The 15,518-nt window shown below is 42.8% G+C and overlaps 2 pseudogenes; both read right to left on the bottom strand.

Annotated features, from left to right (window-relative positions):
• Positions 1-5,459: 5,459 nt before the first annotated feature.
• On the bottom strand, positions 5,460-5,621 carry LOC122230900 (annotated as a pseudogene).
• A 3,497-nt stretch (positions 5,622-9,118) lies between these two features.
• Positions 9,119-9,213, bottom strand: LOC122230841 (annotated as a pseudogene).
• Between the last annotated feature and the right edge of the window lie 6,305 nt (positions 9,214-15,518).

The raw sequence follows: 15,518 nt of genomic DNA, 5'->3' as shown, positions 1-15,518 counted from the left end.
ACCGCGAGAACGTGACCTGAGCTGAAGTTAGACGCCCAACCGACTGAGCCATCCAGGCGCCCCTAGAACCCCAATTTTTAACTGAGCACAAAGTACCCAGAATCAAGAAACCCAGGGGTGCCTGGCTGGCTCAGTTTTTAGAGCATGCAACTCTTGATCTTAGGGTGGTGAGTTGGAGCCCCATGGTGGGTGGTAGATTGTACTTAAATTTTTTTTTTTTAATCTTTAAAAAGAACTCAACCTCCACCAGATTCCCAATTTCCCCAGTTGTGACCATGTAACTAAATTCTAGGCAATGGGATATAAGTGGAGTTGGTATTTGCCACTTCTGGGAAGTATCTTTGAATAGAGGCACTTATTTTGCTGCCTAGATGGGGCTTGAAGGGCTGTCTGGGCCCATGAGGTGAAGCTCTATGTTGAGGATGTGAGCCACCAGAGGAAGGAACCTGGATTCCTGTTGATGGAGGCGCTCTTCATGCGACTGTTTAGAGAAAACGTCGGAATCATGTTTAAGCCACTGTTACATTGGGCTTTCTGTCGTTTGCAGCAGGACCTAATTTCAGCATTTGCTTGAAACTCACTCTTCTTTTTTTCTTTGACACTTCCTTTTGTATTGCTTACATCCAGATTGCAAAACTCTATGCCCACCTGTTACTAGATTCACCGTTAATCCAAGTCCCCCCATGCCATCAGATCCTCCCTGGCCATTGCCTCTCTGTGCTCGCTCCTGCCTCGCTGTGACCCCGGCCTTTCTTCCCGAGCCCGTATCACACACAGGCCCTTCGTTTTCCATTTTCAGCTGAGGATAGGAAGGGACTGTTTTCTGATTATCTGATCATCATGTTTTCCATGACTAACGAATTGGAGATTGGACTTAACTCCTAAACTTCGAGGTCGATTTTCTTGATATGCCTTTTTAAAATTGAAGAACAGAAATTTGTTTGGTGAGAATGAAGACTTACGGATTTAAAACCCGATATCTGAATTTTATCAACATGTACCAGGGTGCCCTATGCCCAGTTGCATCGCGTCACGTACACGCAGGCAGGGTGAGCACTGAATCTTTCATTTCTATGTTTTTGATGTTCTGTTGTCCTTTGCTCTTCTTAAAGCTTCATCACAGCTTTTGCAGATGGCTGAGAAATTAATCGTCAAGACGTAAAAGATGAACAAAGACTACTTTTTTACATTACGAAGACAGGGAATTTATCCTTCCTTTATTTAAGAACGGCGGGACATTGGGACATGGCATCAGGTGACTCCCACCACCATCCTCACGGTTTATCAGTCTCGTATCGGAGGTTGGAGGAGGGTGGGAGGAATCACACTCAAACCCCAAAGTCTCACTTCTCATTTGTTTATGTTAATGACTCGATTTTCTCATTTTCATGGTAGAAGGGGTATGTGTGTGTGTATATGTGTATATATATGTTAAAGAAACACAAACGTTCATTTTCTCATTGCTACTCAGGCAAAGGTCAATGTTTAAAACCTCAATATGTATCAATGACATGTTTCTTAACTTTGCTCCATTACAAACCCAAGGAAAGAAAAAAATGCATAACGCCGGAAGATTAGAAAAGTCATAAAGCCTTAGGAGGGTTACCGAACAGTAATTATTAGACAAGAGCTTGCCAGGGATTTGTTTTCCCAGTGAAAAAGGCCTTGTGGAATTTTCTTGCTGACAGGAACCTAAAAACTTATAGCCACACGTGTCCTCCTTTTCTAGACGAGAAACAACCAAGACCCTGGGGAAACCCACATAGATGCCAAGATCACCCTGGTAATTAACAGCAAAGCCGGGGCAGGGAGGGGGGTGCCTGGGTGGCTCAGTCAATTAAGCATCCGGCTTCAGCTCAGGTCATGATCTCGAGGTTCATGAGTTCAAGCCCGCGTCGGGCTCTGTGCTGACAGCTTGGAGCCTGGAGCCTGCTTGGGATTCTGTGTCTCCCTCTCTCTCTGCCCCTCCCCTGCTCGCACTCTCTGTCTCTCTCTCAAAAATAAGTAAACATTAACAAACAAACAAACAAACAAACAAACAAAAAGCCAGCAAAGCCGGAATCAGCACCCAGGTTTTTTTGGCTCCTGGGACACAAAAGACAAACGATCTCCTAAGCTGCAGACCTGTTTAAATGCACCTTCCCAAAACAATTGGATCCACTTAACTCCTGCTCTTCTGATTGTATTCTGGTGAAGCAAAAGACTTCTGTCTCCAGAATAATTCAGAAACCATTTTTCTGTCACACCAAACCAAACCAAAGGAAAGAACATGTAGGTTTCTAAAGTCCATCGACAAACACAGATCACCTGAGGAATAACGCCAAAGTCCCATTTCCTCCTCAGATGGTACATGCTTGAAGCTGAGAATTACTCCCGTTTGTACCTCCCACCGCACCTAGCAAAATTCTTTTTTAAAAATTTGCTAAAATTTTTTTTTATTTTGCTAAAATGTCTTTTTAATGAATGAAGTCTATAAATCCTTGCTTTCTAGCCTGGCATCGTGCCCTTTTCAAAAGAAGCACTTCATAAGCATGTGTCTAATTTCCTGTGCTGTCAGAAATATTGTTTAATCACACTGTTAAAAATAAAGACCTCTAGGGCCCACTGAACTACATTCTCCAAACTACTAGATACTCTTTCCTCTTTGGGCCACTCAGCTGTGCAGCCGGAAATGGATCGTGGGGGGAGAGCGACAGCCCTTCTGCAAACACCCTGGAATGTGGGCTATGTCGGAAAGTGTTTGGAGAATGCCTCCGAAGCTGAGAAAGTATTTCCAAAGCAATATATGCACAAAGATATTCGAACCAGAGACCATGCACTCCAAAATAGATGCATGGAGCACATTCACAGAATATCACAGTTTTAGCTCATTTAGGACCTGTAGCCCATTCCTGGGAATCCAAGAATTAAGGTAACTATAAAACACGTGTGCCACAGACCGGTATGCTTGCGATAGATCACGTAGTTGGCTTTTTTTTTTAATTAAAACAAAATTTTTTTTTAAGTGGCTCCAATATGGAGCCCAAGGTGGGGCTTGAATTCACAACGCTGAGATCAAGACCTGAGCTGTGATCAAGAGTGGGATGCTTGGGGGCGCCTGGGTGGCTCAGTCGGTTCAGCATCCGACTTCGGCTCAGGTCATGATCTCGCGGTCCGTGAGTTCGAGCCCCATGTCGGGCTCTGTGCTGACAGCTCAGAGCCTGGAGCCTGTTTCAGATTCTGTGTCTCCCTGTCTCTCTGACCCTCCCCCGTTCATGCTCTGTCTCTCCCTGTCTCAAAAATAAATAAACGTTAAAAAAAAAAAAAAAGAGTGGAATGCTTAACAGACTGAGCCACCCAGGTGCCCCTAGATCATGTAGTCTTACATGGATCTTCTTATGTAGTAAAATACATATAAAAGGGTGATTAAGCTCACAGGCATATTATAAATCTTCCCTGATCAATGATATTAGCATGTTTCAGAAACACCTTGCATTCAACAGTTACATCTTGGAAAAGACATGCCCTGCTTTTCTACTGAAAAATAGGTTGCAGTCTGAGCATACAAGCTGAATGTTGAAGCAACACTCAGAAAACGATCCTCTCATCTTCTCTGCCACCTGGTACAGTTGAAATGACGGGCAGGCCTCCTCTCCACTCATGGCACAGAGACGGCAAGAAATTGTCTAGGTTTGGAGTTTCTAGTCATAGAGAAGTTCCAATCATACCGACGTGAAGACATTTTAAATGAAGGCCTTAAAATGATCCTTTGCATGGACTACTACCTGGCAATGAAAAAGTATGAACTCTTGGTCTACACAACAGCCTGAGCTAGACCTCAGAAGCATTTTGCTGAGTGAAAGTAGTCAGACACAAAGACTACAATTCTATTTATAATTCTATTATAGATTCTATTTATAATTCTATTTCTAGAAAAGGCAAAACTGTGGAGGAAGTAGATCAGTGGTTGCCCCGGGGCTGTGGGTGGGAGCAGGGGGTGACTGCCAACAGGCAAAGGAAGGCTTTCGGATGGATGGAAGTGTTGGAAAACTGGATTCAAAAAGAAATAAAACTTAAAAAAAAACACAAAACAAAACAGGAGCTCCTAGGTGGCTCAGTTGGCGAAGCATCCGTCTTTGGCTTGCGTCGTGGTCTCACGGTTCCTGGGTTCGAGCCCCACATCAGGCTCCTTGCTGACGATGCGGAGCCCGCTTAGGATTCTTTCTCTTCCCCTCTCTCTACCCCTCCCCGGCTCGCTTGCTCACTCTCTCACTCTCAAAATAAATAAATAAACTTAAAAAAGAAAAAAACCTCAAAAAAAAAAAAAGAAGACTGAATTCATTCATAATGTGTGTGTAAATGTAGAGATTCACTAAAACACATCTACTGTATCCTTGCAATGGGTGAGTTTATGGTATATAAATTTTTTTTTAAGCAACCTCTTTGCCCAACATGGGACTTGAACTCACTGTCCCAAGACCAAGATCCCATGCTTGGGGCATCTGGGTTGGGGCTCAGTTGGTTAAGCAGCCGACTGCGACTCACGTCATGATCTCCCAGTTCGTGGGTTTGAGTCCTGCGTCGGGCTCTGTACTGACAGCTCAGAGCCTGGATCCTGCTTGGGATTCTGCGTCTCCCTCTTTCTCTGCCCCTCCCCCACTGGTGCTCTGTCTCTCAAAAATGAATAAACGTTAAAAAAAATATATAAAGAGTCATATGCTGTACCAACTGAGCCAGCCAGATGCCCCAAAGCCACCCCAAGTTTGTTTGTTTTTTTTTTTAGAGTTTTATGTCGTTTTCTTTTTCTTTTTTTTTTAAATCTTATTTTTTAAATTTACATCCAAATTAGCATATAGTGAGGGCAACAATGATTTCAGGAGGAGATTCCTTAGTGCCCCTTCCCCATTTAGCCCATCCCTCCTCCCACAACCCCTCCAGTAACCCTCAGTTTGTTCTCGCTGTTTATGAGTCTCTTCTGTTTTGTCCCCCTCCCTGTTTTTATATTATTTTTGTTTCCCTTCCCTTATGTTCATCTGTTTTGTCTCTTAAAGTCCTCATATGAGTGAAGTCATATGATGTTTGTCTTTCTCTGACTAGTTTCACTCAGCATAATACCCTCCAATTCCATCCACATAGTTGCAAATGGCAAGATTTCATTCTTTTTGATTGCCGAGTAATACTCCATTGTATATATATACCACATCTTCTTTATCCGTTCATCCATCGATGGACCTTTGGGCTCTTTCCACACTTTGGCTATTGTTGATAGTGCTGCTATAAACATGGGGGTGCATGTGTCCCTTCGAAACAGCACACCTGTATCCCTTGGATAAATGCCTAGTAGTGCAGTTGCTGGGTCGTAGGGTAGTTCTATTTTTAGTTTTTTGAGGAACCTCCATACTTTTTTCCAGAGTGGCTGCACCAGCTTGCATTCCCAGCCATCCCAAGTTTGAAGCTCTGGACTGGGGCGGGGGGGGGGGGGGGGGACTGTACCTGGAGGAATGGGCGGAGCAAGCTCCTTTTCTAACTACCTGTTCCTAAAATCCATTTAATGCATTGTCCTTGGATAGAGGACGTATCAGGTATGAAACTGATAAGAACAGATCCTCCACTTGATCTTAGCCAAAAGGCTGAAAATAAAGCTAAAGCTTTTTTTTTTTTAAAGAAATGAAAAGAAATGGTTCTTTCAGGACCAGCCCAAGACTACTTGATACAACCAGCTTGCCTTGCCTATAATTTCATGGTAGCCATCATACCTTCGCATGGGGAGACTCTCTCCCGAGGAGGGCGCTTTGACGTATAAATCTAGACGATGTTATATCAAATCGGGCTTGGTGACATTTCAAAAATTAGAATTGACAATTTCTATATAAACATGCTTGTTATTATATTAGCCAACCAATGCCATGTTCAAGAGTGTTAATACATTAGATTGAGAGAGGCAAAGAAACCACTTCCCTCATCTGGGGAGATGTGACATGACTCGGAGAACAGGAGAGTTTGGGGAGCTTTTCTTGAATGAGGCAGCTGTTTAGGGCAGCTCCTGGGGCAGGAGGAGAGGTATTTAGGGTGTAGACTTGAATGCCTCGACTGACAACTGCGGTATGCTGGCTCCACACATCTCCATCACCACAGAAATGTAGGGAAATTATATTAGGAAAATTCATCTTGCTTAAAGGCATGGGAATGAATGGAAAATTCTGGGGCCAACTTGACTAATGTTTCTGTCCACAGCAAGTGGTGCTCAAACTTGGGTGTGCATTAAAATCTCCTGACTTGTTACGAAGGCAGATTCCCAGGCCAGGCCCATTCAAGACCAAATTGAATGTCTGGGAACAATGGCCAGAGTCTGAATCTTGCAGGAGCCTCCGAGGTGATTTCTGCTGCTGATCCTCAAAACACAGATGAAGGAACACTGAATAAAGAAGAGAGAAAGGAGGGAGAGGGAAGGAAAGCAAGTAAGAAAGAAATAGAAAAAAGGAAAGAAAGGAGGGAGGGAGGGAGGGAGGGAGGGAGGGAGGAAGGAAGGAAGGAAGGAAGGAAAGAGAAAGCAAGAAAGCAACCAAACAAGAAAGAGTAAGGAATAAGTAGGACCCAATGAAAGTGATGAAGATGCCTAACCAGGCCTTTTGTTAAGCACCTCAGCTGAGTTTAGTCTTTGGTTCTTTCCAAACCTCTTTGTCTCATATCCACATCTCATTGTGTGCCTTCCTCTTTACCTGCCTCTTAGCCTTGCTCTCAGGTAGAGGAGTCCCCCTGTGACGGTCGGAGGGCATAGTTTGAAAGGGTTTTCTCTTGCAACTTCCCAGCCCCCACCCACCATGGGACATGACCGAGCTAGAGGTAGACGAAACCTTCACTCACTGGCTTGTAGGGTGGTTCTCACTCTGGGATCACTGTTGAGGGGGAGAGAAGCACAGCGTTGGTTGAGTTTGACAACCCAGCCCAGGACGGAACCTCTTCGCTCGTGAGGACACCTGTCCACTTTTGCATAAGGAGGGAGGAATGCCTTCCTGTCTGTGAGACCCTGCACACGGTGATCCACCATTGATTCCTTAGCTCCAGAGACGCTTCTGCTCCCGGTTTTCCTCGGCAACAACCCAGTCCGTGAGCAACGGCCCTTGCTTTTCTCTGGGAGATTCGCCTCCCCGCCAGACCACGGGGAAACTTTGGCAGCCATGTTTGTGACACGTGACACTCCCCCCATCAGTCACTGCCGACTGGACCCAGGGTGGGCGCTTAACCCACGTTGGCCCAATCGGAGCCGGTTTTCCTGGAAACTTGCAATTATTACTAAGATATTCCCATCCCAGTTTTGTTTGGTTTCTCATGCAGAGAAAGAGAGGAAATTCGGGGGCTTTCGCACAGCTGTTTTTCCAGTCAAGAGGAATGAAATATAGGTGAGAGAGAGAGAGGAGGGTTGTCTGATGGAGAGGGTCCCTCTGGCGTGCCTCCACCCCAGTTCTCAGTCCAGATCCCTTCTGAGCCCCTGCTGATTTCCTGTACTTCCCTTCCATCAGACACTCCAGTATCCCCGAAAGAAAGAGTTTCATTGGGGCGCCTGAGTGGCTCACTAGGTCGAGCGTCCGACTTCGGCTCAGGTCATGATCTCAAGATTCGTGAGTTCAGTCCCCACATTGGGTTCACTACCGTCAGCGCAGAGCCTACTTCAGATCCACTATCCCCCCTCCCTGCCCCTCCCCTTATAGTGCACTCTCTCTCAAAAATAAATAAAACATTTAGAAAGGAAGAAAAGAGCCTCTTATGGTTGTTTATTCCAGCTCTGACCTGCAGTCAGAGTCCTCACTAATCCAGGTAAGACCGCATTTCCCTTTGCCTATCTCTGTCCTGGTTTAACTCTCGGATCCCTTCCTTCCAGAGACAGGAAGGCAGACCACAATGTCTTCCTTACGGTACAAAATGAGAGCTTTCAAAAACCCAGTTTGGTCTGAATTACTCTCTATAATGTGATATGTCGCCTGTATTTGAAATTATACAATCGTTATTAATTTTTAGGTGCAAAATGGAACTATAGATTTATTTTATTAAAAAAAAATACTTGGGGCGCCTGACTGGCTCAGTTGGTGGTGCACGTAATTCTTGATCTCAGGGTTGTGGGTTTGAGTCTCACGTTGGGTGTAGAGATCATTTAAAAATAAAGTCTTAAAAAAGAAAAGAAAAGAAAAAGGAAATAATCTCTGTCAGGGCGCCTGGCTGGCTCGTCAGAAGAACACACACTCTTGATCTCAGGGTAGTGAATCAGAGCCTCTACACTGGGCGTAGAGATTACTTACTTACTTAATTAATTAATTAAATAAAAAAGAATCTGAATCCTTGTCATTTAGAGTTACATATTGAAATATTTACGCCTGAAATGATACGATGTCAGGATTTGCTTCTGAACAATACTGGAAGGCAGGAAGTGGGTGAGGGCATAGATGAAACAAGGTTGACCTTGAGCTGATAACTGTTGAATCTAGGTGACTTGGGTTCATTGTGCTAGTCTGTCTACTTTTGCATGTATTTCAATTTTTCCATAATAAGAAACTCTAAAAATAAGGATGGAAATTTTTTCAGGGGAATACCTCTGAAAGAACACGAAACTATCGACACTCAAAAGTAAGAAGAAACTTCTTAAATTAGCGATCTTAAAAGTAAGCCTCCAAAGGCAGTCACCTCTCACGGGAATGGGTCTTGTGCAGCATGTAACTAGCGTGTGAATAGAAACATGCCGGCTGCGGATGACCCCCCTTCCTTTGAATGAAAATAACATCTCAGAGCTTGTGTTCAACTCCTCTCTGATGCAATCCAAAATAAAATATGCTAAGATCTATAGCTGTCTTTCAAATTTAAACAAACCACATTTAACTATATACTTAGTAGTGTTTTTTGTTTTGTTTTTAAATGTTTGTTTGTTTATTTTGAGAGAGAGAGAGTGTGTGTGTGTGTGTGTGTGTGTGAGTATGGGGGAGGAAGGAGAGAGAGAGAGAGAGAGAAAGAGAGAGAGAATCCCAAGAAGCCTCTGTGCTGTCATCACAGAGCCCGACACAGGGCTCGAACTCACGAGCCGTGAGATCATGACCTGAGCCGAAATCAAGAGTCAGAGGATCACCTGACGGAGCCCCCCGGGCGCCCCTGTACTAAGTAGCTTTTTGTGTGTCCCCCTGTGCAGAGGCCATGCTAATCTTGCCTGTATTGTTCCAATTTTAGTATTTGTGCTGCCACAGCGAGCACAATATACTTAGTAGCTTCTATTTTATTAAAAATTATTTGGTGAATTTAAGGGTGAGAAACATTGCTCTAAGTAGAACGTTTTCCAAATAGGTTGAACGCATGCGTGTCAGAAAATAAAGCATCTTGAGAGTTCTCCAACGTCTCCAAAAAGCTCACTGTATCTGTGCGTACCTTCTTATTTAGAGGAGCGAGTAGGAGGGAGGAGGAGGGAGGGTGCCTGTTGAGTATTCCAGAGTGTCTGATGATTCTTTATATATTCACTATGGTTAAGAGTGGGTTTTGTGGGGGGTTGGATCTGAGGAGGAATATTTAGTTTTCCTTTTGAGTGTGGCTGTCCATTTCACCTCCAGGCCTACCCGTTTTCAAGGCGGCCAAAGTATTGTCTGTCAGAGGACCCAAGGAGACCGTCCGCTCCTTGCCTGACCCATTGCTGTCTCGATTTCACGGTTACTCTCACACCGTGGACACATTTGAGGGCCCACCTCCGAGACCAGGAGTCTTCAGTTTCCTTTTTAGTGTCTGAACGTCCATTCCTTTCACAGCACAACTTCTCAGATTGAGCGAGGGGTTTCCTTTGATTGGACTTTGCAACACTGCCCTCCTGACTGGTCTTTCCACGGTAGGCTTTTGCTCTCGTATGACACGTGTACTCAAAACAACGTATTCTACAGTCTAAGTTCGGGCTCCTCTGCTTCCAAAGACTAAAGACCCGCTCTCTATCTCATGGAAACAGGAGGTCATAGTAAGGACATTTTTTTCATCAAAATGTGTCAAGACTAAAAAAAAAAACGAACAAAAACTATTTCTCCCTTCAAGAACCTAATGACCCCCTTAGTTACATCTCAGGTGTTTGTGAATTAAGTGGCACTAAAACATTAGAATTACAAGGACAGCATTAAAAAATCTTTTTGTTATGAAATATTTACACCACGAGAAAATAAAGCAAATATTATAGCCGAGTCAATAAACCAATTAATAGTTGACATCACTTTTCCATGGAGCCGTATTCCTTTATAGATAAGGTTGTATTAATAAGAAGTAAAACCTAGACCAGGCCCTCCATCACTTCTCATCCCCAACCCAAGGTAAATGTCAGTTAAGTTGTGGATTTCAGACCTTAAACTAATGTTTTAAGGAAATTCAAATATTCAAACATTTAAGTATGTTAAATATTTAACTGTAAATTTTTATCTAGCTATTCAACAAAGGAGTTTAAATATTGTAAAGAAAAACAGAAAGGCTTGGGGTGCCTGGGTGGCTCAGTCGGTTAAGTGTCAGACTCTTGGTTTTGGCTCGGGTCATGACCTCACAGTTTCATGGGTTCGAGCCCCCTATCGGGCTCCACACTGAGAGCATGGAGACTGCTTGGGATTCTTCTCTCTCTCCCTCTCTCTCTATCCTTCCCCACTCGTGCTGTTTCTCTCTCAAAATAAATAAATAAACTTTTAAAAAAAGGAAAGAAAAATAGAAAGTTTTTTCAAACCATAATTTCTTCTATGGGTTGTATTTCTATAGATGTAACTGGCTGTGAAACAAAGTCTAATACAGTTATACATAATATAATTGTTTGAGACTAACACGGTAAAAGGTAAAATTGCTCAAGGTCAGTCGTAAGAAACATTTTGTGGCACCTGTTTTAACATGTTCAGACAATAACTTCAGATATTAAATCAATGGCTTTGAATATTTTGGCCTAGGACCCTCAGAAAGAAATACTTTTTAAATTTTTTTAAACTTTATTTATTTTGAGAGAGAGAGAGAGCAAGCAGGGGAGAGGCAGAGAGAAGGAGAGAGAGAGAATCCCAAGCGGGCTCTGTGCTATCACTGCAAAGCCAGATGTGGGGCTTGAACTCACAAACCGTGAGATCATGACTTGAGCAAAATCCAGACCAGATGCTGAACCGACTGAGCCGCCCAGGTGCCCCTTGACTTTCTTAATAACTTTCTTGGGAGCACAAAAGTTTTTAATTTTGATGAAGTCCAATCTCTGTTTTTTCTTTTGTTTGTGCTTGTGGTGTCATATCTAAGAATTCATTGCCAAATCCAAGGTCATGAAGATTTTCTTACTCCTATGTTTTCTTTTAGATGTTTCATACTTTAGCTTCTACATTCAGGTCTTTGATCCATTTTGAGCTAATTTTGGTGCCTGGTGTAAGGCAGGGCTCTAACTTCGTTCTTTTCTATGTGGCTGTCTAGAGTCCCAGCACCATTTGTTGAAAAGACCACTCTTTCCTCAGCAAATTGTCTTTGCCCTCTTATGCCAACTGACCACACATGTATGGGTCTATTTCTTTTTTTGTTTTGTTTTTTATTTTGTTTTGTTTTATTTTATTTTGTTTTGTATAATTTTTTTTTTTTGCTTTAGTATTGTAAAGCCTTAACATTAGAAACATACCAAACCAAAAACAAGCAAAAATATTCCTGAGTAGAGTAGTTTAGGACACACGTTTATAAACATGTATAATTGTATGGGTTTCTTTCTTTTTTTTTTTTTTTAATTTTTTTTTTTTAACGTTCATTTACTTTTTGAGACAGAGAGAGACAGAGCATGAACGGGGGAGGGAGGGGCAGAGGGAGAGAGGGAGACACAGCAAACAACACATTTCTTTCTTTTTTTTTTTTTTTCAACGTTTTTTATTTATTTTTGGGACAGAGAGAGACAGAGCATGAACAGGGGAGGGTCAGAGAGAGAGGGAGACACAGAATCGGAAACAGGCTCCAGGCTCCGAGCCATCAGCCCAGAGCCCGACGCAGGGCTCGAACTCACGGACCGCGAGATCGTGACCTGGCTGAAGTCGGACGCTTAACCGACTGCACCACCCAGGCGCCCCAAACAACACATTTCTAAATAACACATGGGTTAAAGAAGAAATTCTCAAGAGAAATTTTAAAATATTTTAAACTGAATAAAAATGAAAATACAACTTAACTTATCATGGGGCTCCTGGGTCCTGGTCATGATCTCTCGGTTCATGGGTTTAAGCCCCGCGTCAGGCTCTGTGCTAACAGCTCAGAGCCGGGAGCCTGCTTCAGATTCTGTCTCTGTCTCTCTCTGCCCCTTCCCCACTCACGAACTGTCTGTCTTTCTCTCTCTAATACAACCATTGAAAAAAAAAAAATGAATACAACTGATCAAACTCTAGCCAAGCCAACCAAGAAAAAAAGACACAAGTTACTAGTGTTGGAAATGAAAGAGGGAGACTTAACAGTTTCCGGTTCTACATGTAAGAAGTTTGGCAAGCCACCACTCCATCCTAATAAGTAAAAAGCCGAACAGACGAAAAAGTTAACAACTCTTCTCGGATCCATAAGAGAGGGGATGACACAAGGCAAATTGTGGCAACAAGATTGGAGAGACAGGGATGCCTGGATGGCTCAGTCGGTTAAGTGGCCCACTTTGGGTTTCGGCTCAGATCATGACCTCACAGTTCATGGGATCAAGCCCCGCATCCGGCTCCGTGCTGACAGTGTGGAGCCTGCTTGGGATCCTCTCTCCCTCTTTCTCTGGCCCTCCCCTGCACTCTCTCTCGAAATAAATAAACATTTAAAAAATAATAATAAGGTGCGCCTGGCTGGCTCAGTCGGTTAAGCGTCTGACTTCAGCTCAGGTCATGATCTCATGGTCTTGGGATCAAGTCCCCTGTCGGGCTCTGTACTGACAGCATGGAGCCTGCTTGGGATTCTCTCTCTCCTCTCTCTGCCCCTCCCCTGCTCGTACATGGGCTGTGCTCTCTCTCTCTCTCAAAAATAAATAAACATTAAAAAATTTTTTTAAAGACCTCACAGTCCAGCACTGTGTATTGTGTGATATCTGACAGCATTTATTTTATATATAGTTTAAAGTTTTCTAGCCATTTCTGAGTGGGAAGAGTGGGAAGGCTAGACTGGTACCGCTTACTACAACGTGGCAACATGCAGAAGTTTCACAAATTTTGATACATGCTGTTTCTAAAATCATGATTTAGCCCCCATGACTTAGGGGCGCCTGGGTGGCTCGGTCGGTTAAGTGTATGGCTCTTGGTTTTGGCTCAGGTCGCGCGGGTCAGAACACATTCTCTATATAATTCTTACCCTTTGAAATTTGTTGAGATTTGCTTTCTGGCTCAGCATATATCGCTGTTGGTAAAGACACCATGAATACTTCAGAAGGTGGGTATTTTGTACTTAACAGCCGTATATGCAGGGATCTACATAAGCTAATTGCATCTGTTTAATAGCATTGTTCAAATCTTCTGTATTGTTATTGATTTTTATTTATGTCACACATTGTGTTTTCCAAAGGTAGCTGCAAAAATACCTTCCATCCGACAAGACATTCTAAAATGTGACCAGTCTAGTCTTCCCATCAGATTAGGTCTTATCCTTCCCTTTGAATCCGGTCGATCTGGGGTGGCTTTGACCAATTGAGTATTTTTACCATGTGACTTCCAGTGGTGGGTCCTAAATGGCAGCTCCATTTCTGTCTTATTTGCTGGCATACTTATTTTTTTTAAGTTTACTTATTTATTTTGAGAAAGAGAAAGAGAGAGGGACAGAAAGAGAGAGGGAGAGAGAGAATCTCAAGCAGGCTCCGTGCTGTCAGCCCAGAGCCCAGTGCGGAGCTCAATCCCACAGACCGTGATATCATGACTTGAGCTGAAATCAAGAGTCACTTAACCGATTGAGCCACCCAGGTGCCCCTCTGATTTTTTTTTTTTTTTTTTTTTTTACTATCTCCATGGTTTTGCTTTTTCGAGTGTCATATATTTGGAAACATACCATAAATAGCCTTTTAAGATTGGCTTTTTTTTTTTTTCACTTACTAATATGCACTTGGGGTTCCTTCACGTCTTTTCATGCCTAATAGCTCATTGATGTTAGCACTGAATAATATGCCATTGTCGGAATGGACCACACTTTATCCGCTTGCCTGCTGAAGGACATCTTGGTTGCTTCCAAATTTTGGCAAATATAAATAAAGCTGCTGCAGACATCTGTGTATGGGTTTTTGTGTGTACGTGTTTTCAATTTGTTTGGGTAAATACCAAAGAACACAATTGCTGGATCTTATGGTAAGAGTATGTTTAGTTCTCCAAGAAACTGCCAAACTGCCTTTCAAAGTGGCTGTACCACTTTGCATTCCCACCAGCAGTGAATGAGAGTTTCTGCTGCTCCACATCCTTACCAACATTTGGTGATGTCAGTGTTCTGGGTTTTCACCATCCTGATGAGTATGTAGCAATATCTCATTGTTGTTTAGTTTCCTTTTCTTTGGTGACACAGAATGTTCTTGATGCATTTTTATGTTTTCACCCAGTCTAAGAATCTTCTCTTCAAAAAAATTTTAAATTCTGGTAAAATACACATAAAGTAAAATTTTCAATCTTCGGGGTGCCTGGGTGGCTCAGTCGGTTGAGCGTCCGACTCTTGATTTCACTCTCGGTTATGAGCTCACAGTTCATGAGACTGAACCCCACTTCTGGCTCTTCACTGACAGTGTGTAGCCTGGTTGGGATTCTTTCTCTCCCTCTCTCTGTTCCTCCCTGGCTCATAAGTGCATGTTCTCTCTCTCAAAATAAATACATAAATTAAAAATAAATTTTTTTTACCATCTTAACCATTTTTAAGTATACAGTATACTTAAGTATACTTAACATTTAGAAATGTTAAGTACATTAGCACTGTTGTATATCCAATCTCCAGAACTTTTTCATCTTGCAAAGCTGAAACTCTTTATCCATGAAACCACTCCCCATTTCCCCTCCCAACAGCCCCTGGCAACCACCATTCTGTTTTTGTTTCTATAAACTTGACTACTCTAGAAACATCATATAAGTGAGATCATACAACACTACTTTAAGTTTATTTATTTATTTTTTGAGAGAGGGAAAGGGGCAGAGAGAGAGGGAAAGAGAGGATCCTAAGCAGACTCCACACAGCCGGTGCAGAGCCCCACGTGGGGCTTGGACTCATGAACCATGAGATCATGACCTGAAACAAAACCAAAAGTCAGACTCTTCACCTTAACCGACTGAGCCACCCACGTGCCCCCAACATTTTTTACGATTAGGTCGTCTCACTTAGCATAATATCCTCGAGGTGCATCCATGTCATAGCATGTGTCAGAATGTATTTTCTTCTTCATTCTGTATGTATATACTATTGTCTTCCGTTGTATGTATATGCTGTATTTTGTTTGTCCATTCATCTATCAGTGAACACTTGGGTTGCTTCCATTTTTGGCTATTGTGAATATGCTCCTATGAACATGGGTGTGCAAATATCTCTTCGAGACTGCTTTCAACTCTTTGGGATATATACCCAGA

This window comes from Panthera tigris, chromosome C2, assembly GCF_018350195.1.
Source record: "Panthera tigris isolate Pti1 chromosome C2, P.tigris_Pti1_mat1.1, whole genome shotgun sequence".
Lineage (NCBI taxonomy): Eukaryota > Metazoa > Chordata > Mammalia > Carnivora > Felidae > Panthera > Panthera tigris.
The sequence above is the reverse complement of the archived record's forward strand: the minus strand, read 5'-3'. Positions and strand labels throughout refer to the sequence as shown.